Source organism: Bufo gargarizans, unplaced genomic scaffold, assembly GCF_014858855.1.
Source record: "Bufo gargarizans isolate SCDJY-AF-19 unplaced genomic scaffold, ASM1485885v1 original_scaffold_1212_pilon, whole genome shotgun sequence".
Classification (NCBI taxonomy): Eukaryota; Metazoa; Chordata; class Amphibia; order Anura; family Bufonidae; genus Bufo; species Bufo gargarizans.
Genome location: NW_025334276.1, coordinates 178,384 through 205,369, shown reverse-complemented (window position 1 = coordinate 205,369; position 26,986 = coordinate 178,384). Strand labels below are relative to the sequence as shown.

The window sequence follows — 26,986 nt, the reverse complement described above, 5'->3', positions numbered from 1 at the left end:
CAATTAGAATAATCACTGGGGAATAATCAGGTGCCATAGTCGGATTCATCTTAAACCATATATGTACTATATAGGAGCACTTGGAGCGCGCTGGCATCGCTACTCCGGAAATGACGTCTGCGGTTCAGCAGACAGGAAGCGATGCCTGCGTTCCAAAATACCGGAAGTAGTAGAGCGTGCGTTCCAAGATACCGGAAGTAGTGGAGCGTGCGTTCCACCCACCGGACATGCGGCTCCAGACAGAAAAAGGCGCCTTCTAATCAGTCCTTTATAAACAGCACTAGGGATGCCTTACTGCCTCATCGGACACGGCAGGTGGCAGTCTAAACAACAGGGGACATCTACATGTAAGTCACCGCGAATTGGAAATCCATATGAATATTTTTATGTAGCCATAATATTGACAGCAGGCTCTTGTATAATATTTTATTCCTAGGTGACTTTTGCTCGTCTGGGGAATCCACAGTTCCTCCATAATGGACTGCCCTATCATGGCATCGATCAGGACACAGTAATTATATATAACTATCTATTGTATTTCATCCTGCATGATGTTAATCATTATAATTCTTATCCTATAACCGACCCCCTGACAAACCAAAAGTGGGGAAACGCGTTGGGATAAAAATATATATATAAAAAATTATCGGACATCATTTGTAATAAATTCCCACTGTACAGGGCTAGACTGGGTAGGCACGGGGACAGGGTGATACCACCTTCATGGTTCATCCCTGGGCAGAGGATTATCTTAGGGCGGGTACAGGGAAAGAATCATCCCGAATACCCACATCAATGTGCCCTACTTTCTGCCCGACTCCAAGCCTAAAAGGTCACTAATGCCACAGGAATTCTTTGCACATCTGTCTATTTATCTTCTTTGTTTCACCAATTCAAAGTGGTAGCTGGGCAACATCTTGTCCTATTATTTGTTTTGGATATCCAGTTTTAAATGGGTGTCTATACTTATGCTTTTTAAATAAAACTAATAAAAGCGAATTTTAAAAGGGTCCATTCCAGGTTAAGAACTCACGTATACGGACACTTATAATATATGTAATTCTTTAATATATTTTGAGGAATCTGTTGACCAGACTCTTGGCTACTGAGACTGGACTTTGTGGAAGACAGGGTGGTGCTTAACCGACTGGAAGCATTATCTGCTGCAATCCAATCGACCACCTGGTCGAACTGGTGTAACTTTGAGAGTGGTGTCCTGCGCCGCCCTGCAAACTGGGACATGAAGCTATGTATCGTGGATGAGTTTGTTTCTTGTGCTCTGGCAGCAGGCACAGTTTCACCATGCCCAGGGCCACAGTGTAACAGGTTAAGGGGAAGGGAAAGCACCAAATACAAACCACAACGAATAGACAACAATCTAGGCCTCAAAAGCTAAGCAAGAGGGATGGTGACCTCCTAGTAATCCCTAGGTCTTACTCCTGCCAGTATGAGTAGATCCTGATGGTGGAAATACTCATACACCGGATACCTAAAGCCCTGCTAAAACTGACAAGCCCTATAATAGGTAGCAGGGGATGAGACAGATGGTTCCTTCCAGAATGAAGGAACCTGTGTCTCCCTGAGGACTAGAAACAACACACTCCAGATAATAAGAAACAGCTGTCACGTCGGGTTGGATACAAGATACAATAAACACACAGAAAACCTCAAAACAAGCATCTAGGCCCAGAAGCTGGGGATAAAGGACACTTCCTGACAATTCCCTACCAGCTCTTTCTGGACTTCTGTGCGCGCGTTCAGACCCTAAAGGTGGGAACAAATGTGCCCCCGTGCCTATGGCTGAAGATACCCTAAAGTCCCTAAGATGGTGGAAAGGGGGAAAAAGGCAGCCTGCCTCCTCAGGTCCTGGAGGAGGCAGGTGTCTCTCTAACAGCCTAGACAGAACACATAAAGGAAACCAAAACCAACTTATCTTGTAGCAGAGCAGAAACAGCAAATCCTCCTTTCCTCTGAGCAAGATAGAAGCTATAACCCGCACAAGACACTGGGAAGGGGCGTAATTTAAACTCACACAAACGACCCCACCCAGTGCCCCTGAAGGAAGGCGGACACAGCTCAACTCCAAACCCAAAACAAACAAAAAACTATAAACACGTGCTGCTAACCTGGCAGACCTCCACACATAACCTGAGCAGGGCATGACAGTACCCCCCCTTCTATGGGTGACCTCCAGACACCCCGGCCCAACTTTATCCGGGTAGGCCCTGTGAAAGGCCCTCACCAGTTGGCTGGCACTAACATCCACAGCCGGAACCCAAATCCTCTCCTTGGGGCCATATCCCCTCCAGTGTACCAGGTACTGAAGGGAACCCTGAAGAACTTCAAGGCTATCTCCTTAAGGACACACAGCTTTTCTGAGGTTTTCTCAAAAAGGGATCTCTCCTCCTCCTAACAACAATTAGTAAGTGGACAGGCTCAGACCCGTCTCATCTCTACTTATGACATTGCTAATGATGAGGTGAGAGAAATTGTAAATAGATACTGGCCCATCCTCTTTATAGATCCAAATGTAGTAACATCTCGTCCTACCCAAGCATCACCTATCGCAGAGGTAGGAGCCTCAGAGATAGGCTGGTACGTAGCCACTATGTACCCCCGGAAGCATTGGGTACTTGGCTGGATCGGCGACCCCTGGGGTTGCTCAGATGTGGGGCATGCAAGGGTTGATTTACATCTGTCAGTGCCCCTGCCCCAAAGACTACATCGGGAAGACCTTTAGGGAGCTAAGAAAAATAATCTGTGAACATCTTAATGATGTAGTGAAGCAAAATATCACGCCAGTCGCGTGTCACGTCAATGAACACCATGCAGGGAACTCTAAAGTTCTTACATTTTCTGCCCTAGAATTGGTCCCTATGTCCCCCAGAAAGGGAGATTGGAACAAAAAAAACTCCAAAAGGAGGCCTAAATGAGAGATTATCCTTCACTTGTTTCATCTTTTTTTTTAGAAAATATTTTTCTCCTTTTCATGGTGTTGATTGACGTGGTCTGTTTCCTCAATTAATTGAATTGTTTGGGGTCTCTCCCCCCCCCCCCCTTTTTGTGAATTTTGGTATCTCTTTCTTCTGTCAACTAGTACAGTCCTAATTGGTCATGAATGCGGGAAGCATTCAAATTTAATATCAGAGTGACGTCATCTGGGCCACCCTCACCTTACTGTTCTTTACCCTGACCCATTTATTTCATATGTGTCAGGGTATTTATTATAGCAAAATATATTTTTCACCCCCTCCTAAGTTGCTAAGTTTCCAAGCGCGGCGGCTTCCTAGTGTAAGGTAGCTTTGCATACTTACTCCCTCCTCCGGTCTGTATCACTGCAGGCCAATATGCAAGCGCTACGAATACCGGAAGTGACGCGTGCGTTCCAGCACACTGGAAGTGGTGATGCGGCATGCCGCTCTACTGCCACATCGAGCACCTGGGAGGATGCAGTCTGGATTTGAATGGGAATCTTTCACTAGTAAGTTTTCGCTATTCTATAGTGTATCCCCTGATTGCTTTTAATGAGTTATCTTTAGAGGGTCTTGCTCATCTGCTGTTCTTTGTCATTTTTGGTTACAGGCAGCATCTCCTTATACAGCAGGAACTAGTGATGCATCTATATCCCCCTTCTTAAGGTCTGTCTCATTGTGTCTTTTCCATGATGTTTATAGTATCATCCGGACACCAACTTATCCATAACGATATAATGTATTTAATGGAACCCACTTGGTCACTGCATACGTAGTAGAGCAAACTGCTCTCCACAGTGCGGTGGTTTTCCTCTATTTGTGAAACACATTCGGTCATTATTTTTAAGGAAGCATCAATTTTCCTTATTGTCCGAGTTGTTCTAACCATTTTTTGTATTGACCCCCTGAGGAGCCCGCGAGGGTTAAACGCGTTGGGCTACTTTCTTACCAACCTAATACACCAACTATTATATTCTGGAGTATTATCATTGTTAATTCACAATTTGTCATCATTTTTAGGGCCGTATAGGGCTTTCTAGGGGAGGTACGAGGACGGGGAAACCCCACCATCAGGGGTGGTCCCTGGGCTGAGGATAGACCAGGATCTGATTAGGGAAAGATTCCCTTGGTAGCATTTCATTTCTACCTCAACACCTGGTCAACGATCCTTTTTCCTCCTCTTGATGTAGTAGATTTACATTCATTGCTCAATTTGTGGTGGATGGTATATATGCAGTAATAGGTGGGTTGCATCTTCTCGGCCATGGGTTGTTATTATCTGTCACCAAGTTTTGGGGCACATTTTTAGCTTGATCAATATTAAAAGTTATATTTAAGGGTCCTATTTCCTCCAAGATTAACTGATCTAAATAGAGCCTCATCACTGATAAACGAGCAGCACCTGAGGAGAGGTGAGATCCTGCCAAACAACACAATACATAGAGGAAAACAGAGAGTCCTGTCAGATAGTCTTACGTGCAGCAAGCAGCAAGTCTATCCTATCTTCTCACCTCTCTCACAAGAGGGACCGTGACAGTACCCCCCTTCTATGGGTGGCCTCCGGACACCCAGGACCGAATTTATCAGGATGCGCCCTGTTAAAGGCCCTCACAAGGCGACTGGCATTCACGTTGGTTGCAGGAGCCCACATTCTTTCCTCTGGACCGTAACCCTTCCAGTGCATGAGGTATTGAAGAGATCCACAAAGAATACGCGAGTTCACTTTCCTAGCAATCTGAAACTCAGGATTACCATCCACCATAACAGGAGGCGGTGGCAGGAAGGACGGTTCACAGGTTCAACATATCTTTTCAGCAATGACTTTTGAAACACATTATGAATCTTCAAAGCCTGTGGAAACTCAAGACAAAAAGCAACCGGATTAATAATGGCAGAGATCTTGTATGGCACAATAAACCTTGGCCCCAACTTCCAAGAGGGTACCTTTAACTTAATGTTTCTTGCGGACAACCACACAGAATCACCCACTCTCGGGTCCGGACCACTCACACGTCTCTTGTCAGTCATATGTTTATACTTTTTGCCCATTTTATTTAAATTGATTTGAATCTTCCGCCAAATAGATGACAACGAAGAGGAGAATCTTTCCTCTTCAGGTATACGTCTCAGTACCAGAAAATGTGCCAAACTGCGAATGAAACCTATATGCACCAAAAAAACTGCGACTTATCAGTGGACTCCTGTCTAATAATGATAATGGTATAAAGTGTGCCATCTTGCTGAAGCGGTCAACAACCACCAGTATCACAGTTTTCCCAGAAGAATTAGGCAAATCTGTGATAAAGTCCATGAACAAATGAGTCCAGGGTAGGGATGGGATAGACAAGGGAAGTAGAGATCCTGAAGGCCGAGTATAAGCCACCTTAGCACGCGCACAAGTCTCACAAGCTGCCATATAGCCCTCAACACATTTACGTAACCTTGGCCACCAGAATCTTCCAGAAATGAGATCCACAGTGGATCTGCTCCCAGGGTGTCCCGTAAGAACAGTATCGTGATGTTCCTTAAACACCTTGTGTCGTAGTTCCGAAGGGACAAACAACTTCCCTGGAGGGCAGTAATCGGGTGTCTCTCCCTGGGCCTCCAACACCTCTTCCTCAAGCTCAGGATAAAGGGCGGATACAACCACCCTATCAGCCAATATCGGAGCAGGATCCTCCGAATCACCCACCCAAGAAAGCTACGCGACAAGGCATCCGCCTTGACGTTTTTAATCCCAGGACGATAAGTGAAGATGAAATTAAATCTAGTAAAAAACAACAACCATCTGGCCTGCCTTGGGTTCAGACTCTTGTGATCAGTAATTACCGTAACGGTATAAATCGCTCCTCCTAACCAAGGACGCCACTCTTCAAAAGATAATTTAATGGACTCTCTATTACCCACATCATCATTTATTTCGGCAGAAGAGCGTTTTTTAGAGAAAAAAGCACAATGGCGCCATTTGCTAGGAGAAGAACCCTGCGACAAGACTGCTCCAATCCCTACCTCTGATGCGTCAACTTCCACAATAAATGGTTGTGACACATCCGGTTGCACCAGAATAGGAGCAGAAGCAAAACATTCCTTTATTGCTGAAAAAGCATGCAATGCTTCTTCAGATCAGACTGAGAAATTTCCGCCTTTCTTGGTCATATCAGTTAATAGTTTAACAACAGTTGAGTAATTCAAGATAAATTTATGGTAGTAGTTGGTGAACCCCAAAAATCGCATGAGTGCTGTGAGGAATATGGATCATTATTTACTGGCAGCCATAATTTTCATCTAATTTACCTTGGTCAGTGTACATGCAAATTAAGTTCTCACTTCAACCCTCTGCTTGTCAGATAGCGGAGATAGTGAACTCCACAGGGGTTCTGGCTTCAAGGAGGCCACATGTGTACGAATTCACACCTCAACCAGTCAGCAAGGAACCAAGATGATGTGACAGTAAGAATCTCTCAGCATGAGGTCTAGTCCATTCCCCAGTTCCATCAAATCTAGCAGACAGCATGGAACCGGCGATTTATAAGGAATTATGAATCGCCCAGTCATCACAAGTACAAGCCGGATACATATTTGTGTCCCTGTGGCCACGATGAACAGGCCCGTAGTCTTAGTGTGGTGGTGGGAGGCCAGGAAAGGGAGATATACATATCTCCCCACAGAAACCAAATAACGGTACCATGCTTGGACTCGACTGGCAGCCGGATCCATTGGTCCCAGAACCATCTCCCTGTGAACTTCTGGTCTGGAGCTATGTGTTACCTGGTAACTGCTGACATCACTGCCCCCATGTGACCGCAACCAAGGACTATTCCACTATTCCACCATCATAACTCAAAGGAACATCTACCCGGTAACTGACTTGTACTCTGTGTAATCCTGTTTGTACCATACTACCTGTATCCGTAACCTCAGACCACTGTACTGTATATATTCTTTGTGTATAGTGTGTTATCTAGTGTGCCCTTAAGGCGATTAAATATATAATTTAATCTTGTGCTGTCTTGTATCTTGATCACGAATCCCCACGTCCGTGTTTCGGCCTAGTTATAAGCTACTGCGGGTTGGTTTCTCACCCTATATAAACGCATTGGCTTTTCATGAAAATCCTGAGTCATTGAAAACAGTTATGTCTCTTCCTGTACGTCTTGATAGACGCCTGAGGGAGAGATCTAAGGGTCCTCACCTTCAGGGCGTACTGTCCAATAAGGGAACTGCTTCCTTTGACACTTATGGTGGAGAGACATGGGTGGTTGTGCCTTGTAATGAGCCTATGCAGTTAGGAGGAGCTACTCCTGGAACTACTGGCAAAAGCTTGGGTCATGTGAAAGGAGTCTGCTTTTGTTGTGGCAAGAAGGGACATTTGGTGAATATTTGTCCGTACTTGCAGCATCAAGGGGTAAACAAAAAGGAAAAACGTTTAATCCCCAAATTGCTATTGGTAGTATGGGTGGGGAGCAAGAAAACCTACTTTTGTCTTTTACTGGTAATACCCGTTTTCTCCTGTCTTCCGAGGTGGCGCTAGAGTCCAAAACTGTAAAAAATCAAAGCATTTATCGACAGTGGGGCAGGAGTTAACTTGATTGATGGACAGTTTGTATGCATTCACGGATTGACTACTAATGCATTAGAGAATAGTATTTCTGTCTTTGCAATTGACTCAGCACTTCTCGCCCAAAAATGCCTGTCGCAGGTAGTGAATGACATTCATTTAAGAGTGGGTGATTTGCATCAGGAATCTATCTATCTGTGTTGGAGGGTCTGCCTGCTTCGTTGGTGTTGGGCTTATCATGGTTAAGCAAACATAACCCTAACATCGATTTGCAAGCGACACAGATTCTCGATTGGAGTGATTTTTGCATGGACAACTGTCTTAATGCATCGTTCTCTATGGTTACCACTAAAACTGTACCCTCGTTCATTTATGAGCACGTGAGAGGCATTATTAATGCACAGGAGGTGAAGGAGTTTGAGACCCTAAAACCTATCCCTAGGCATTTCAAGGAGTTCCATTCATGTAATCCAAGATGCCTCAGAATCAGAGGCATAGACTCCATCCAGGTAGATCTACGTGCAGGCAACACATCCAAGCAGCTTGCTCAAAAAGAGAGCCGCTGGATATGGACCCTTGGGACATTGCGCCCTAGGGGCCTTAATGAGAATCTGGGCTTTTCTTCTTTTCTTTAACCGCTGGGCCCACCACTGTGGATTTTTGTTTCTTTTAACTGTGGTCTATATATAATCAGATTGATTCATATTTTATGAGTCTTTCATATTCTCATATTTTATTATTCATTATTATTATTTTTCTCTTCTCTCTCTTTAGCCGCTTAATTGACGGATACCCAGCGCCTTTATGTTCATTTCATTCCCTCAAGAACGGACTATTTCCAACATGATGCTATTAGTGCTCTTCTTCTTCTGTGTGTTATGTTTGTGGGACTGATCTAGTGACATAGCCACTATTTGTATTGGCTAGTCCTTCCCCTACCCATGTTCCCACTCTCTATTCATCTTCTTTGATACACCCAGCATTTTTCTGTACTTCACAATCTCTGGCCTCAGCCATAGATATCTAGTTTTGTGTGGACACCAGTGTCGTTTATTACATTGGTATTGACATGATAATACTTAATAAGAGGATCACATTCTCTCTTCCTCTTTCACATTTTTCTTCTCTTTTTTACCACTCTAGGTTATGATCACTATTGATCACACATCTTATACACCTCCTTCATGGTTTTCATGAATTATATGAACTTTCTCAGTTCTCTACTCGCACCACCACACACATTAATTTAATTAATTAATTAATTATTTATCTATACATTTATTATCTTTTAATGTAGATAATAAGCTACACGTTTTATTCACATTTGTTTGCAATCATGTTTGGTACCCATAATCATGTTGCCATATGTATTCGGTATTGATGTTATTAATTTTGCTACCATTTAACTTATATGTATACAATAGATATATAATTTCAATCATGTATTGCATTATATTTGTATCATATTTATGCCTGTACTTCATTATCAATTTCTGTATATGTATATATATACTGTCATGAGGTATATATGCCGCACTGATGCTCTGTTGCGGCATACTTAGAATAGCATCTATCGCTATGGCCTGGTTACGGATCTTAAAAATTAAAGGGTTTTTTCTATGTTATTTCGCTGGTTCTTCCATGCTCCTCCCCCCTCTGTCATGTATGCGCGCGTCATCCTGGGTACTGCCTCTGGCGCCTCTCACCCGTGCGTCCTTACGTCACAGCCGCCCGATCATGTGACTTTGTCACATGGCGTGGGCGTGCCGGCGGGACGCCGGCTGTGGGGCGGCCGGATGCGGAACACCAGGATTACTGCGCGCCTCTATTACATGGACACCTGGGGGACGGGTAAGTACTCAGTTTCATTGGCTAGGAGTGCCTATTTAAATCCGGTTCACAGTGATGGCGCTACCCCCTGACGAAGGTACGCCGAAACGCGCGTTGGGGTAGCGCCACCCTGGGTCTTCTTGCACACGGTCTTCTCAGGTGAGCTCTGGTTCACCCTGCCCCCCGCTGGTCTTGTGGTCATTTGTGTCTACTCACACTTTGTCCCTCATGCTACTTACTTCTGCAACTTTATCCAGTGGGGATGCAGGAGCTGACCTTGCTCTACCTAATATTGTATTTTACTATTCACATATTCTTTCCATGGGTTGGGCACTGTACCCAGGATTCTTCTTTCCCATGTTAGACATGATTGTACTTTGATCTTTTTATGTTTATTCCGTGTGTACCTTTCTTCCCAGGGTGGCGCTCTGCTTTTTCTCCGCCCTCATCACCTTGTTTCACGGCATCCCATGCATTTATTTATCTCTTTTTGTTATTTTAAACATATGATAATAAAATTTATATATTTTTTGGTAATATGAGCTCTCTTTTCATTTGTTTCTGCTGTTTCACTCGGGAGCTTTTACCGAGTTACACTTTAGGCATATCCCCTGTGGCTACCAAGGGTGGGCATTGTTCCTTACCCGCCCTGGGGATATCCTGGGTCATTTTTGTTTATTTGATTGATGGACAGTTTGTATGCATTCACGGATTGACTACTAATGCATTAGAGAATAGTATTTCTGTCTTTGCAATTGACTCAGCACTTCTCGCCCAAAAATGCCTGTCGCAGGTAGTGAATGACATTCATTTAAGAGTGGGTGATTTGCATCAGGAATCTATCTATCTGTGTTGGAGGGTCTGCCTGCTTCGTTGGTGTTGGGCTTATCATGGTTAAGCAAACATAACCCTAACATCGATTTGCAAGCGACACAGATTCTCGATTGGAGTGATTTTTGCATGGACAACTGTCTTAATGCATCGTTCTCTATGGTTACCACTAAAACTGTACCCTCGTTCATTTATGAATTTTCTGATGTAATTTCTGAGAGTGGTAATCAGGAGTTGTCTCCACACCGGGAGTATGACTGTCCCGTCAATCTTATTCCCGGAGCTAAATTGCCCAAATCTCGGTTGTATAATCTTTCGGAACGCGAAAGAAAGGCTATGCGAGAATATATTACCAAGAGTTTGGCAAAGGGGCATATTAGACCATCCAAGTCCCCAGTGGCTGCTGGATTTTTCTTTCTAAAGAAAAAGGATAGTACCTTGAGACCATGTCTGGACTTCCATGAGCTCAATCGTATTACCGTCCGTGATCCTTACCCCCTTCCTTTGATTCTGGATTTGTTTAGTCAGATTGTCGGTGCCAAGGTGTTCTCTAAATTGGATCTGAGGGGGGCATATAATCTGGAAAGGATCAAGGAGGGGGATGAGTGGAAGACCGCATTTAATAGCCCTGAGGGTCATTTTGAAAACCTGGTCATGCCCTTTGGGTTAACCAATGCTCCTGCGGTTTTTCAACACTTTGTCAATGACATCTTTCATCATCTGGTGGGGAGGTTTGTTGTTGTATACCTTGATATACTAACTTATCCGCCTAATATGGAGACTCATCAGAATCATGTGAGACAGGTGTTACAGATCCTTGGAGAGAATAAGTTGTATGCTAAGATGGAAAAGTGTGTATTTGCTGTACAGGAAGTGCAATTTCTGGGTTAGCTGATCTCATCCTCAGGTTTTCGTATGGATCCCAAGAAGCTCCATGTCATGTTGGACTGGGATCGAAAGCGCTTATGCGGTTTTTGGGGTTTACCAACTACTACTGTAAATGTATCTTGAACTATTCATCGGTGGTTAAACCTTTAACAGACATGACTAGGAAGGGTGCTGATATTTCTATCTGGTCTGATGCGGCAATACAGGCCTTTTCTGCTGTGAAAGAATGTTTTGCTTTGGCCCCTATTCTGGTGCAATCGGACGTGTCTCAGTCATTTATTGTTGAGGTAGACGCGTCTGAGGTTGGGGTAGGAGCAATATTGTCGCAGGGTCCTTCACCCAGCAAATGGCACCCATGTGCATTTTTTTCTAATAAACTCTCGACTGCTGAAAAGGATTATGAGGAATAGGGAATTGCTGGCCATTAAGTTGGCGTTCGAGGAATGGCGGCATTGGTTGGAAGAAGCAATTCATCCTATTACGGTAATTACGGATCACAAGAATCTGGCCTACTTGGAGTCGGCTAAGTGACTGAACCCAAGGCAGGCCAGATGGTTATTGTTTTTTACCAGATTTAACTTCATCGTCACTTATTGCCCTGGGGTTAAGAACGTCAAGGCGGATGCTTTGTCACATAGCTTTCCTGGAGGGGGGGGGGGGGGGGGTGAGTCTAATGACCCTAGTCCCATTTTATCTGAAGGGGTAGTTATATCCGTCACCAGTAGAAGGGGGGTTACTGTCACACCGGTGACAGGTTTGGGAAGGTCTGAAAGATTATCTGCACATTAGTGATCTGGCAGCCTCTTTTGGTTTCACTTTGTCTGTGTTGCTGGTATGTCCACACCTCCTGTTCAGGTGTGGATCATGTGACCTTTACTTCCCCCTATTTAGTCTGACTTTACCCATCACCCTTTGCTCTGGATATCTTCATTCTGGAGAGCTGGAGTGTGGTTCTTGGTGAAGTCCTGTTCATCTATCAGCCTCAAAAGTTAAGTGTTCCGCTTGTTGTGTTTTGTATTCCCCCCCACCTTTGTTGTTTAATAAGGCCTCAGCGAGACGCTGGTTCCTTCACCAGGGAAGGAGCGGGTTGTGTCTGCCCTGTCATTACCATTAGGGCATCTGAGGGCCACCAGGGTTTTCTAGGTTCCTGTGTATGGGCATCTCTACCATTGAGAGGTGCCCATGTGGATAGGAGTTAGGGCCAGGAGCAGGGTTTTATAGGTGGTGACCCTTTTCCTTCCCTAGCGGTGAGGCCTAGTGTCTTTTCCCTTCCTTCTTGTTGTCTTTTGGTGTTCTCCCCTACAACATCCGTGACAGCCCCAGGGTGTGGCCATCAGGCATGCTGGAACCTGTTGTCGTCAGGTGTGGCTACTGAGGGGACAAGCAGGGGGCAGACAGCTGAGGAGGAGGAGGATGCAAATGAGGTAAGGGCTGTCCCAGGAGCAGTAGGGGGCCCAGGTAAAGCCTCAGTGCAGGATTCCTCCACAACCGGGATGTCCGGGGGCCAGGTTAGTCCGTCTGGACTGGCGAATTGGTCGGAAGCCGAGGGGAAGCAGGCACCACCAGCGGTGGCAGCGGCCATAGCTGCTGTCACGCGCAGTGGAAGTGCTGGGGCCCTAGGGGCCCCATCAGGGGTCTGATGGCTTTCCACTTTCCGACAAGTAGTTGCCGAGTCAGATGGAGGCCAGGAGACAGGTCTTTAGTAACTGTACTGTCACTTCAAGTTATTTAAGAACTTTATGATCTCTCTGAGAGGTATACCTGAGGTCTAACTAATAGTTCTGCTTGCTCAACTTGGTTTGCAGTATGCAATTGCTTATGATCTGGTATGAGCAGTTCGCCGTTTGATGCAATTTGTATGGAATCTGGTTTGTATGCTTGCAATTTGTATTTGCAATTGTATTTACAGTTGTATTTGGTGGAACTGTAAGTAAACACACATATAACTGGTTCAGTATACAGTTCTAATCACTATACTAACAGTAGGAACATTATATAACTGTTTTAAATACCTATTTTGGCGTCTTGTTTCCATAAAACTGGACTGCAGACAGGATCTGTTTTTTGGGGGGTTATTGTTCTGACAGATCAGAGGAAGGGCAAAATAATCAGTGACTTCAACACAAACTTACTGCTGACACCCTCTCTACCCTGTCGGGGGGGGAGGTCTACTTGTAAAAGCGTTTCATAGAACAGGTTCTGTAGACATCTGATCTGAAATCAGCTGATGATGGTGTAAAAGGAGTGCGCTCTTTCATGCTATAGTAGGATCTTGGACCTCTGCGCGGTTCTTTATACCTGGCGATAACCAAGGACGGCTGTACTGGGTCACGCTCCAGCAGGGCTCAATGGAGGCGCGGCCTAGGGACTGACAGCTAGTGGTACCCTATCAGTTCAGGACAGAGTTGTTGTGGGTTGCGCATGAGATTCCAATGGCTGGACACCAATGGCTAAGACAAGGGCCAGATTAGCCCAGCATTTCTACTGGCCAAAGATGGAGGCCGATGTGGTTGCCTAATGCCGTTCATGTGACACCTGCCAGCGGGTGGGGAAGGCGGGGCGGCGCCCCAAAGCCCCACTGGTAACGCTGCCCATAATTGAAGAGCCTTTCAGGATCACCCCCCAATCTGGCGTTCAGCATATCAGGTTTCCTTGGAGGTGCAGCAGCACATGCGCCAGGAGATTGACGAGATGCTGAAGCTGGGGGTCATCCAGGCATCCAACAGCTCTTGGGCATCGCCTGTGGTCCTTGTCCCAAAGAAGGACCAGACCACCTGGTTATGCGTGGACTACAGGGGACTCGTCTCGGTCACCGATGCGTACCCAATGCCACGCATCAATTACCTACCTGATCAGTTGGCCGGGACCCAGTACCTGACCATCATGGATCTGAGCCGGGGGAATTGGCAGATTCCCCTGACCCGTGAGGCGCGGGAATGCTCTGCCTTTATTACCCCCTTTGGATTTTACGAATCCACGGCATGAAGAATGCCCCTGCCACTTTTCAGTGGATGATCAACATGCTGCTTAAGGGACTTGAAGAATACACGGCCGTGTACCCGGATGACATTGCAGTCTTCAGTCCCACATGGAAGGATCACCTAGAGCACCTTACGCAGGTGTTTGGGCGGATCCACCAGGCAGGCTTGACCATAAAGCCAGAGAAGTGCCAGCTGGGCATGAGCGAGGTCCACTACCTGGGGCACCGGGTAGGCGGGGGACCCTGAAGCCAGAGACCGGAAAAGTGAATGCTATCGCATCCTGGCCCACCCCCAGGACCAAGAAACAGGTGATGTCCTTCCTGGGCAATGCTGGGTACTATAGGAGGTTTGTTCCCCACTATAGTAGCCTGGCAAAGCCCCTGACGGACCTCAACAAGAAGAAGCTGCCCTCCGCAGTCGATTGGACAAATGACTGTGAGACAACCTTCTGGGCGCTAAAGGCCACCCTCTTGAGCTTCCCTGTACTACAGGCCGCCGACTTCACATGGCTGTTTATAGTACAGACCGACGCCAGTGATTTTGGCTTCGGTGCCGTGCTCAGCCAGGTTGACACTACGGGCCAGGAACACCCCGGTCTGTACCTGAGGAGGAAGCTCCTGCCAAGGGAGGTGGCATACTCCACAATGGAGAAGGAGTGCCTGGCCATTGTCTGGGCACTGCAACGGTTGCAGCCGTATTTATACATGTGCCGCTTCACTGTGGAGACGGACCACAACCCCCTCAGCTGGTTAAACACCGTATCAGGGACAAATGGAAGGCTGCTATGCTGGAGCATCGCGCTAAAAGGAAATTAGAATGATCCTGTAAAGTATTAGCTAGCAGATATGATACTTTAACATCTCCAACGTGGTTTAAGAAATTAGCTCTTGGCGAAAATCTCCCGAGACATAGTATCTCGTTCCTATATAAATCACTAATCACTAGCTCAGTAAATATTACACCTGCATATATTAAGGAATGGGAATGGGATCTACAGTTGCAAGAAAAAGTATGTGAACCCTTTGGAATGATATGGATTTCTGCACAAATTGGTCATAAAATGTGATCTGATCTTCATCTAAGTCACAACAATAGACAATCACAGTCTGCTTAAACTAATAACACACAAAGAATTAAATGTTACTATGTTTTTATTGAACACACCATGTAAACATTCACAGTGCAGGTGGAGAAAGTATGTGAACCCCTAGACTAATGACATCTCCAAGAGCTAATTGGAGTGGAGTGAGGAATTGTTGACTTGCATAAAGCTGGAAAGGGTCAGGTGGAGGGGGAACGGCGTTCCTGCACCTTTTTCATGGCAGGAACGCCGTTCCCTTTCAGCCTCAAGCCAGGAATCAGATTCACAGGGGGCAGAGACGGAGAGGAGGGAGGAGGAGCGGCTTCAGTTGAGAAGACAGAAGTAGAGGAAGCTGTCTGTGCGGTGCTGCTGCCTGATGGCGCCCCACCCCACCCCCTACTGACATCATCTCCTTCACTTCTTCTGTTGGCCAGATAGGCTGCAAGTATGTTTAGTCACTTCAGGCAGAGTGTTTGCAGCTGACACATATCTATGAGATCATTTAGAATGTCTTTCAGAAAAGTTTGTCCTGGGATTTGAACTCACGACCTCCACACATCAGAGGAAGGCATTTACCCTCACAGCCATGAAAGCTGTCTAGGTAGCTGCTTTAAAAAATAAAAAAAATAAAAAAAAATAAATAAATATATATATATAAAACTTCTAATTATACCTAGTGTACTGATACCTAGTGTACAACCATACACATGACAGCTGCCCACTGTGTATGGATGTAGCAGAGCTGGGTGTGTTGGGGCAGCTGTCATGTGTATGGTTGTACACTAGGTATCAGTACACTAGGTATTAGTAGAAGTCTTATATATTTTTTTTTTTTAAGAAACTACCTAGACTGCTTTCATGGCTGTGAGGGTAAATGCCTTGCCTCTGATGTGTAGAGGTCTTGAGTTCAAATCCCAGGACAAACTTTTCTAAAAGTGTTTTTTTTTTTTTTTATAAGACTTCTACTGATACCTAGTGTACTGATACCTAGTGTACAACCATATACATGACAGCTGCCCCAACACACCCAGCTCTGCTACATCCATACACAGTGGGCAAAGTTACCTACAGTAGAAGTCTTATATTTTTTTATATTTTTTTTAAGTAACTAGCTAGACAGCTTTCATAGCTGTGAGGGCATATGCCTTGCCTTTGATGTGTAGCGGTCATGAGATCGAATCCCAGGGCAAACTTTTCTAAAAGTGTTTTTTTTTTTTTTTTAAATACCGGACTGTTACTTTACTGCCACGGGGGAGGGGGGCTATTGGTGAGTTCCCACACTTTTTTTCCCAGGACTTGACCCCTGGAAAGGGTTATAGAAGTATCTCCAAAAGCCTTGCTGTTCATCAGTCCAAGGTAAGACAAATTGTCTATAAATGGAAAAAGTTCAGCACTGCTGCTATTCTCCCTAGGAGTGGCCATCCTGTAAAGATGACTACAAGACCATAGCACAGACTGCTCAATGAGGTGAAGAAGAATCATAGAGTGTCAGCTAAAGACTTACAAAAGTCTCTGGCATTTGCTAACATCCCTGTTAGCGAATCTACGATACGTGAAACACTAAACAAGAATGGATTTCATGGGCGGATACCACAAAGGAAGCCACTGCTGTCCAAAAAAAACGATTGCTGCATGTTTACAGTTTGCACAAGAGCACCTGGATGTTCCACAGCAGTACTGGCAAAATATTCTGTGGACAGATGAAACCAAAGTTGAGTTGTTTAAAAGAAATACACAACACTATGTGTGGAGAAAAAGAGGCACAGCACACCAACATCAAAACCTCATCCCAACTGTGAAGTATGGTGGTGGGGGCATTATGGTTTGGGACTGCTTTGCTGCGTCAGGGCCTGGACGGATTGCTATCATCGAAGGAAAAATGAAGTTTATCAAGACATTTTGCAAGAGAACTTAAGACCATCTGTCCACCAGCTGAAGCTCAACAATAGACTGGCTTAAACAGAAGAAAATACGCCTTCTGGAGTGGCCCATTCAGAGTCCTGACCTCAACCCGATTGAGATGCTGTGGCATGACCTCAATAAAGCGATTCACACCAGACATGCCAAGAATATTGCTGAACTGAAACAGTTCTGTAAAGAGGAATAGTCAAGAATTACTCCTGACCGTTGTGCACGTCTGATCTGCAACTACAGGAAACATTTGGTTGAAGTTATTGCTGCCAAAGGAGGTTCAACCAGTTATTAAATCCAAGGGTTCACATACTTTTTCCATGTGCACTGTAAATGTTTACATGGTGTGTTCAATAAAAACATGGTAACATTTAATTCTTTGTGTGTTATTAGTTTAAGCAGACTGTGATTGTCTATTGTTGTGACTTACATGAAGATCAGATCACATTTTATGACCAATTTGGTGCATTTTTGGACCCAATTGGAACAAAAGATCAATGAAATTTGTACATCTTCTATTAAGCTGTCTCCCCAATCGGTCCTATTATGGCATCCCTGAGCAGATTGGCGACCTGCATTGACAGACCTGCCAACTCTCCTTATTCAGGCAGCAGGACTACTTCTACCACTCCACTGGCTGAACACTAACCCCCCCACATTAGAACACTGGTATGAAAAAGTGGACCAGTTGTGCTTGATGGAAGAATTAGCCAGTTGGGCGAATAGGGCACACTCGAAATATGTCCAGTTATGGAAACCCTGGAAAACATTCCGATGCTCTCAATGACTATAGAACATTGAACCGCCTTATAAAGTGAGAATGGATGGAGGTGTGCTCTGTAATAGTTAAACCCATTCAATCTTAGCTCTCTTATATAGTATGGAGCGGATCGTCCATTGCATGTTATTGTTGGTGTTACCAATACTATTTCCCTCAGTAAGAGGGTGGTTGGGCACATTGACCATCTTTAAAAGGTACACCCTTGTGTGTTGTTCTGTACCATGATGGTCGTATTTAGGCCATCCATTAGACTGCATACTATATTTTACATGTTATAAAATGTTTTGTGTCAACCATTGAGTAGTAGGCCACTGCTGATTCAACATATGCAACTTTATGCCTTAAACCACCTACCCCTCTCCTATGTCCCTCCCCATTCTTGCCCCTCTCCTCCCCCTCTCCCTTTCCCTGTGCTATATGCTACATGACATACTTTGATAAACAAGAAAAAGACAAAAAGACACAGCGCCTCATGTGTGGTATCGCCTTATAGATAATACAGTTGTATGGTGCGTAATTCGCTTACCGGATGCTGTTGTGAGGAGTCACAACAACTGTATATGCCTTAGCTGGTATCTATCCCCACCAGCATCAGGGAGTGCCGTGCTGCTGCCTAGGTCTTCCTGTCTCAATCCCAAGAGTTCCAGGAAAGATTGTATAGAGAAGATCATAAAAAAGTGTGAGACCACCTTTCGGCGCTGCTGGCATATAGATGAATCCTCAGGATTGATAATAATCTTTTATTAAGTTCAAGTCAACGCATTTCAAGGGCGGAGCGCCCCCGTGTCAGGACAGTTTACAGCTTACCCCTATTGACTTCATACCAGAGAACTCGTTGAATCACTTTGAAAAACTACAAAAGAGGGAAGTATATTGGATGAACCAACTAGATACACTAAGCCCACGAGGCTTGAACGAAATCAGTGAGACCATTTTATGATGACAAAAATAACACAAATAATATATATAAAAAATATATATCCATTATATCATATGTAATTTAGATACAACTAGATATACATGGGTAAAGACACATGATCATATACCTCCATGTAATACTTCTATAGAAAAATGTAGGCAGATCCGCTTCTTCTGAGTTCATCCCTCTATTTAGGATTATCTATATTGGTTCTGTCTAGTCTGAATATTTAGGATTATTTATATGGGTTTCTGTCTAGTCTGAATTTACACATGGGTGCAATCTCACACACATGTGTGAGCAAATATTGTATACACGGTGGTGTATTTGTGAGCAGATACCAATGATCTTCATAATGAAACAAAGTAAATGGGGGGGGGGGGGTGAGAACACACACTTGTCCCTTTAGAAGGAACTGCTAATAATAATGCTATAAGTGGAGCCATAAACCTCCCCAACAATATAATTCAAGCCCACCCTATTTTTGCTCTTCCTACCATATTTTGCTCTTCCTACCACTTGATGTACTCGATTAGGGTTAATAGTACCGAGTTGTATAGTGTCCAACATACATAATAACATTTTTGTTGCATTTTATCTATTTATTTATGTATCTATCTATTTTAGTGAGAACTGCAACTATTTATCCAATGTCTTCCATTAATTTTGTCCTTTGGTAGTCCATGTATTCGATCTGCGCTATAAATATGGAACTGTGTAGAAATCTATTTATGTATATGATTACTATGGTTGCGATTCACTCATGTATTTATTCAAGTTATTCATTGATATTAGATACATCTATTTTAGTATAATTTTTTTAAATTATATACTTAATGTCTTGTATTAGCTTTGCCCCTTTGGTATGGCTATACACCCTTTATAAGAATTTTAATTATATGTTATATATGTCTTATACTTACCCCCATCATACATTTGTGCGGCCAAAAGCTTGAATATTGCTATGGATATGATTCTTATCTCCAGGTGCAGAAGGGTCCCGAACCCCGCAGGGCCGCTGTATGTACGCTAGTGCAGAGAACAGGAATTAAGGCGAGCCCCAGCGCTACACAGGGTGGCGGTGTGCGCTGTGATGCTGCGAATCAGGAGACCTTGCAGCGCTGGAGACTTACAGGATCGTTGCAAATACACTTATGCAGGGAGGGCAAATAGATATGAACGGCTCCGGTTCTGTATGAGAGGACTGTGTGCGCTGCGATACCACTGAGAAGCCAGCGCTATAAAGGAGTTATTAGTCTCCAATAGATGGATAAAGATAGAATATAGAGCGCTCGAATCAGCGCCACTGAAGTTTACACAATATACAATGTATCCTCCTGTGTGTCACACTGGATACTAATGTGTCTCCCTTTATCCCCCAATTAGTGCAATTGAATGTAATTGAAGGGCTCTGGTAACGAGGTCCACAGACTAGGAGCTTCATTATACTAAACCTGCCCGCTCCTGCCTCTGAACCTCCCCAAGATTAACCCGCCAAAATTGTTCTTTAAATACCCTAGAAGTGAGTAAACTTTTATTCTGTAAACTGTCCTGACGAAGGGGGCGCTCCGCCCTTGAAACGCGTTGACTTGAACTCAATAAAAGAATATTATCAATCCTGAGGATTCATCTATATGACAGCAGGGCTGAAAAGTGGTCTCACACTTGTTTATAATCTTCTCTATAAATGACATACTTTGTGATATTTTGCATCTGATGTATCAACATTACTCTTATGTCATTGCATACTTTTTTCTTTCTCTGTGAAAGCTTAATAAAGAGAGATTTGTTAAAAAAAATCTGACGAGCCCTAGGATAGGTAGCAGCGGATGAGACAGCTGGTTCCTTCCAGAATGAAGTAACCTGCGTCTCCCTGAGGCCTAAAAACAACACACTCCAAATAATAAGAAACAAGTCAACAAGTACTTACTTAGCTTAGAGATGTATGGAGAAGCAGGGGATCCAAGACAAACCAGCACTAGCAACTCCAAGCAGAAACTAGCAACCGCAGGGTCAGCAGTGTGAGCCGGATCTAAATAGAGCCTCATCACTGATAACGAGCAGCACCTGAGGAGAGGTGAGATCCTGCCAAACAACAACATAGAGGAAAAGAGAGAGACCTGTCAGATAGCCTCACGTGCAGCAAGTCTATCCGATCTTCTCACCTCTCTCACAGGAGGGACCGTGACACACAGCCTCTGCGTGCACCATGAGCAGCTATATAAATGGTAGATATCAAAACAAAGTAGAAGGGTGAGGCGGCACTACAGGTGCGTCCAGCAAACTCAGAGACGGGAACCGTGCAGGTCAGTCAAATGGCATCGTTCAGTGGTGCTCTGCTATCAGGCTGAAAGTTCACAGTAATGATGCGATAAATAGAAAGAATAAGGATAGCGGCACTCACCCGGATGTAGCAAATAGTAACTTTATTCTTGTAGAATCAGATACAAGGTTCAACAGGCTGGGGCGGACAAAGCGTGTATATGCTGAGCGATCAAACAGGCAACGCCCGTTTCGCGCACCTTGCGCTTCCTCTGGCCTATGATCTCATCATGCTACCTGTGCGCTCCTTTATACCAGGTCTCAAGTTGCCTAGGCAACCTCTGACACTAAGGCATATCAGTAACCAGCTTCCTGAGGAGTAACTGAACCATGTACGCGGTATCGGATATAAAATCATCCCTGACATCTGCTACATTTACATACAAAGGCTAATCTAGATGTGTGTCTCCTCACAAAAATACTCTTAAATAATTGTGGTCGTTTAACCCTAACGGTCCCATCGCATTTGTGCGAATAATCCAATCTGCCTCCCTCTGCATAAGGAGGCGATCTCTATCCCCCCGCAGGTGGTGCAAATGCCTGCTCTAAGGCCACAAACTTTAAGCATTTAACATTGCTGTCATGCCAGTTCACCACGTTTTCAATCAATCTTGGACATCCTTATCCTGATCGAACAGAATGGTATAAAGGAGCGCACAGGTAGCGCGGTGAGATCATAGGCCAGAGGAAGCGCAAGGTGCGCGAAACGTCCGTCGCCTGTTTGATCGCTCAGCATATACACGCTTTGTCCGCCCCAGCCTGTTGAACCTTGTATCCGATTCTACAAGAATAAAGTTACTATTTGCAACATCCGGGTGAGTGCCGCTATCCTTATTATTTCTATTTATCGCATCATAAATGTTAGATATACTTGCAAGTATGTCACTCATACAGTAGTGCAGGTTTTGTAAGTGTACGCACAAATAAATTAAACTGAATGTCACTGATATTTAGGATGCGCAAATGTTATACAGGAGATGTAGCGTAGGCAATGTTGATGTCAACAGCGGCCAAAAAAATAAACTGAATGTCACTGATATTTAGGATGCGCTAACATTATACTGGAAATGTCACCAGCGGCCAAATAATTGCGCTGAATTTCACAGCGCAAATGTAAAACAACAGTTATAGCAGAGGTTGTGTCACTGTCAGCAGCGGCCAAACAATTGCAAGGAATTTAGCGCAGGTTGCACTAATAATATATATGGCAGCCAGATAAAACAATAGTCCTTAAAAGGACTTTTGGGTCTCTAACACCTTTCACCAGTAAACCCTGCCTAAAAGGTTTGTATCTTGTCTTGCTAATGATTATGGCACTTATATAGCATGATTCAGCCCAGCACCCCTTTTTATATGTGCATATATGTATATGAAATAAATGGCACTTTAATAATAAAGAATAATATCAGCATTAGATCCTGTATTATCAGTAATATAATGTGTTGTTTATTTTAATGTTGATGATTACAGCTTACAGGTAAAAGCAACCCAGTATCTCACAAAATTGGATCATATAAAACCAATTCAAAAATTATTTTTAATACAGAAATGTTGGCCTACTGAAGAGTATGTTCTGTATATGCACTCAATACTTGGTTGGGGCTCCTTTTGCATGAATTACCACATCAATATGGCGTGGCATGGAAGAGATCAGCCTGTGGCACTGCTGAGGTGTTATGAAAGCTCAGGTTGCTTTAATAGTGGCCTTCAGCTCGTCTGCATTATTGGGTCTGGTGTCTCATCTTCCTCTTTACAATACCCTATAGATTCTTTTAATTAACTACTTCTAATTTATTGAGCTGCACTAGTATAATGTCCTTGATTAGACATAAAAGCTTTGGGCCCCAGAAATACCAAGTCCGCCCCTGTGTGTGATGTGTCTAATATGTGAGTTTATGTGCATAGCATACTGAACAGCAGTTTTCAAGTCTCGCCACATATTCTCAATGGGATTTAGGTCTGGACTGTAACTGGGCCATTCTGAGAGATAATTATGCTTTGATCTAAACCAGTGGTGCCCAACCATTTTTCGTCTGAGGGCCGCACTAGACTTGGTATAAATTTCACGGGCCGGAACCAGGTAGCTTTGCCAGAAAGAAATGCAAACGCTGTGAGGGGGCACGTGTGAGCATTACTACTGTGAAGAGGGTACATATCTGGCATAACTACTGTGAGGGGGGGCACATATCAGGGCATAACTACTGTGAGGAGGGCACATATCAGGGCATAACTACTGTGAAGAGGGCACATATCTGGGCATAACTAATGTGAGGGGGCATGTGTGAGCATTACATCTGTGAAGAGGGCACATATCTTGGCATTATTACTGTGAGGGGGCACATATCTGGGCATAACTACTGTGAGGGGGCATGTGTGAGCATTAAGTCTGTGAAGAGGGCACATATCTTGGCATTATTACTGTGAGGGGGCATGTGATGTATACATGAGTGTAATGTATGTAGTGCAGTATGTGATGATCACACACTGCACTACATACATTACACACATGTATACATCACATACTGCGCTGTCCCCTTCTTCTGCAGGTCTACCTTGATGTCTGGTCTTTAGGCTTCAGTCAGATCCTCCACCGCCATGCTTGCGCTGTGTGCCCGACACCACCAGGAGCTGGCCCCTCCTCCTTTCATCTCCCGCCGGCTTCTCCTACAGCAGTGCGCTCTATCGCTCCAGTGCCCTCCCAATCTTAACAATCAGGGTCATAGCTGGAAATGACTATGCACCATAGCAAAAAAATTTATGGGCCCCCCCTACTGGATCTCCCACCCCCACATACCTATCGGACCTCCAACCCCTTCCAGAGCTCTCACCCAAACACCCCTCCAGGACCTCCCACCCCAACATCCCCCTAAGGCTCCATTCACACATCCGCAATGTGTTTTGCGGATACACGGAGACACGGATCCGCAAAACACGGAAAGCGGCAATGTGCGTTCCGCATTTTGCGGACCGCACATTGCCGACATAATAGAATATGCCTGTTCTTGTCCGCAATTGCGGACAAGAATAGGACATGTTCTATTTTTTTGCGGAAACGGAAGCACGGATGCGGAAGTGCGGATCCGCAAATGTGGATGCGGACAGCACATTCCGTCCCCATAGAGAATGAATGGGTCCGCACCCTTTCCGCAAAATTGCGGAAAGGATGCGGACCCATTTTGCGGACGTGTGAATGGAGCCTAAGTGTCGCCCACAGATATCCCCCTTCAGTGTCGCCCACAGATATCCCCCTTCAGTGTCGCCCACAGATATCCCCCTTCAGTGTCGCCCACAGATATCCCCCTTCAGTGTCGCCCACAGATATCCCCCTTCAGTGTCGCCCACAGATATCCCCCTTCAGTGTCGCCCACAGATATCCCCCTTCAGTGTCGCCCACAGATATCCCCCTTCAGTGTCGCCCACAGATATCCCCCTTCAGTGTCGCCCACAGATATCCCCCTTCAGTGTCCTCCACAGATATCCCCCTTCAGTGTCGCCCACAGATATCTCCCTTCAGTGTCCTCCACAGATATCCCCCTTTAGAGGCAAGTGCAGTGAATAAATTAGCTAGGAGGCGGCGCTGGGCGGGGAGATTGCAGGCACAGGCAGCATTGCTTTGCTGCCTCCTGTCACTGCGCGGGCCACATGACATGGCTTCGCGGGCCGCAGGTTGGGCATCACTGATCTAAACCATTATGTTTAGGGTTGTTGTCCTGCTGGAAGGTGAACCTCCAGCACAGTCTCAAGTCTTTTGCAGTTCTACCAGGTTTTCCTCCAGGATTGTCCTGTATTTATCTCCATCCATTTTCCCATCAACTCTGGACAGCTTCTCTGTCCCTGCTGCATAAAAGCATCCCCCCAGCATGATGCTGCCACCACCTTGTTTCACAGTGGGGATGGTGTGTTCAGGGAGATGCGTAGTGTTAGTTTTCTGCCACACATAGTTTTGCATTTAGGCCAAAAAGTTAAACTTTTGTCACATCTGACCAGAGCACCCTTTTCCGCATGTTTTTGTGTTCCCTACATGCAGGGCCGGTTTTAGGCAAAATGTGGCCCTGGGCTCAAATTCTGAAGTACTGTATTAACAGTTACATTTATTCATTTGACGGAAGGGGAGAGGTCACCGCCATGGCCCACGATTGGTTGCAGGTAGCGTCAAAATGGATAATGACATCCTGAGCAGAGGTCGGAGAGCACAGGAGCCGAGAGGAGGAAAAGAAGGCAGGTTAGGGCACTTTCACACTAGCGTTAAAGTTTTCCGGTATCGAGTTCCGTCCTAGGGGCTCAATAACGGGAAAAAACTGATCAGTTTTGTTCCAATGCATTCTGAATAGAAATGAATCCGTTCAGTATGCCTCAGGATGTCTTCAGTTCAGTCACTTTTACGGTATTGCCTGAAATGTATTAATGCCGGATCCGGTATCAAATGTTCTGGTAAAACGCAGACCTTTAAAAATGTGAAGAAAAAAAAATCTGAAAAATAATAAATACCGGGTTTGTTTTTCTGGATGACACCGTAAAAATTGATCCGGTATTGTAATGCATTTGTCAGGCTGATCAGGATCCTGATCAATCTGCAAATGACATGCGTTTGCATACAGTTTTTCTGATCAGGCCTGCCGGAATCAAACAACGCAAGTGTGAAAGTACCCTAAGGCCCAGTTCACTCTTCAGTTATTGGTCAGTTATTTCCATCAGTTATTATAAGCCCAAACCAGTAGTGAAGGCTACTCAGATAAGGTATAATGGAAAGATTTCCTCCTGTTCTGTGTTTTTGACCTGCATCTGGTGCTCACAATAATTGATGGAAATATCTTAAGTGTGAACTCAGCCTAAGGCCCCTTGCAGACGAGCGTGTCCGGATTTGGTCTGGATGCGTTGCATCTGCGATCAGGGAAAATCGTGCGAGTAGGTATGCAATTGCAGTCAGTTTTCACTGCGGTTGCGTTCCGATATTCCGTTTTTATCACGTGGGTGCAATGCATTTTGCACACGGAAGATAAAAAACTGACTGTGGTACCCAGACCCGAACCCAGACTTCTTCACTGATGTTCAGGTTTGGGTTAGATGTTCTGTATATTTTATTATTTTCCCTTATGAAATGGTCTTAAGGGGAAATAATAGCATTCTTAATACAGAATTCTTACTAAAATGTGGCTTTAGGGTTTAAAAAATAAAAAAAAAATTTACTTGCTTCATCCTGTTGTTCGCGCAGCCGGCATCATCTTCTTTCTTTTCTTTTAGGACCTGCCAAAACACCTTTGACTTTGAGCGCGGTGACTTCAGCGCAGGTCCTGCTGAATGAAGACAGAAGAAAGAAGACGATGCCAGATGCGTGAACAACAAGATGAGGTGAGTTAATCTTTTTTTTTTAACCCCTAAAGCCACATTTTTGTAAGAATTCTGTATTAAGAATGCTATTATTTTCCCTTACAACCATTTTTTATAGGGCCCGCGTGAAAAATGCAGAACATAGAACATGCTGCGATTTTCACACAAGGCACAAGTGATACGTGAATAATGAAAGTGATAAATGAATGGGTCCGGATTTAGTGTCGGTGCAATGCGTTCACCTCACGCATTGTACCCGCATGGAATTCTCGCCCCTGTGAAAGGGGCCTAAGGCTCCATTCAGACGTCTATAGAATGGGTCTGCATCCGTTCCGCAATTATACGGAACGGGTGTGGAGCCATTCATTCTCTATGGGGCCGGAAGAGATGCGGAGAACACACCGATCTTCCGGTCCGCGGCTCCGCAAGAAAATAGAGAAATTGCGGACAAGAATAGGCATTTCCGCAATTTGCGGATCTGCAATGCACTATAGACGTCTGAATGGAGCCTAAGGGCTCATGCAGATGGCCGTTGCTTGTCTGCAATATATGGGCACCGACTGTGTGCTCACCATATCACGGAT

General features: G+C 44.7%; 1 long non-coding RNA gene across 1 annotated transcript in view; it reads left to right on the top strand.

The window, feature by feature from the left end:
* The window catches only part of LOC122923118, a 78,516-nt gene that overhangs the window by 35,719 nt on the left and 15,811 nt on the right, over positions 1-26,986 (top strand). Inside the window, exon 2 of the long non-coding RNA XR_006387231.1 lies at positions 26,316-26,423. This is a non-coding gene — a long non-coding RNA (uncharacterized LOC122923118). The remainder of the gene's footprint in view (positions 1-26,315; positions 26,424-26,986) is intronic.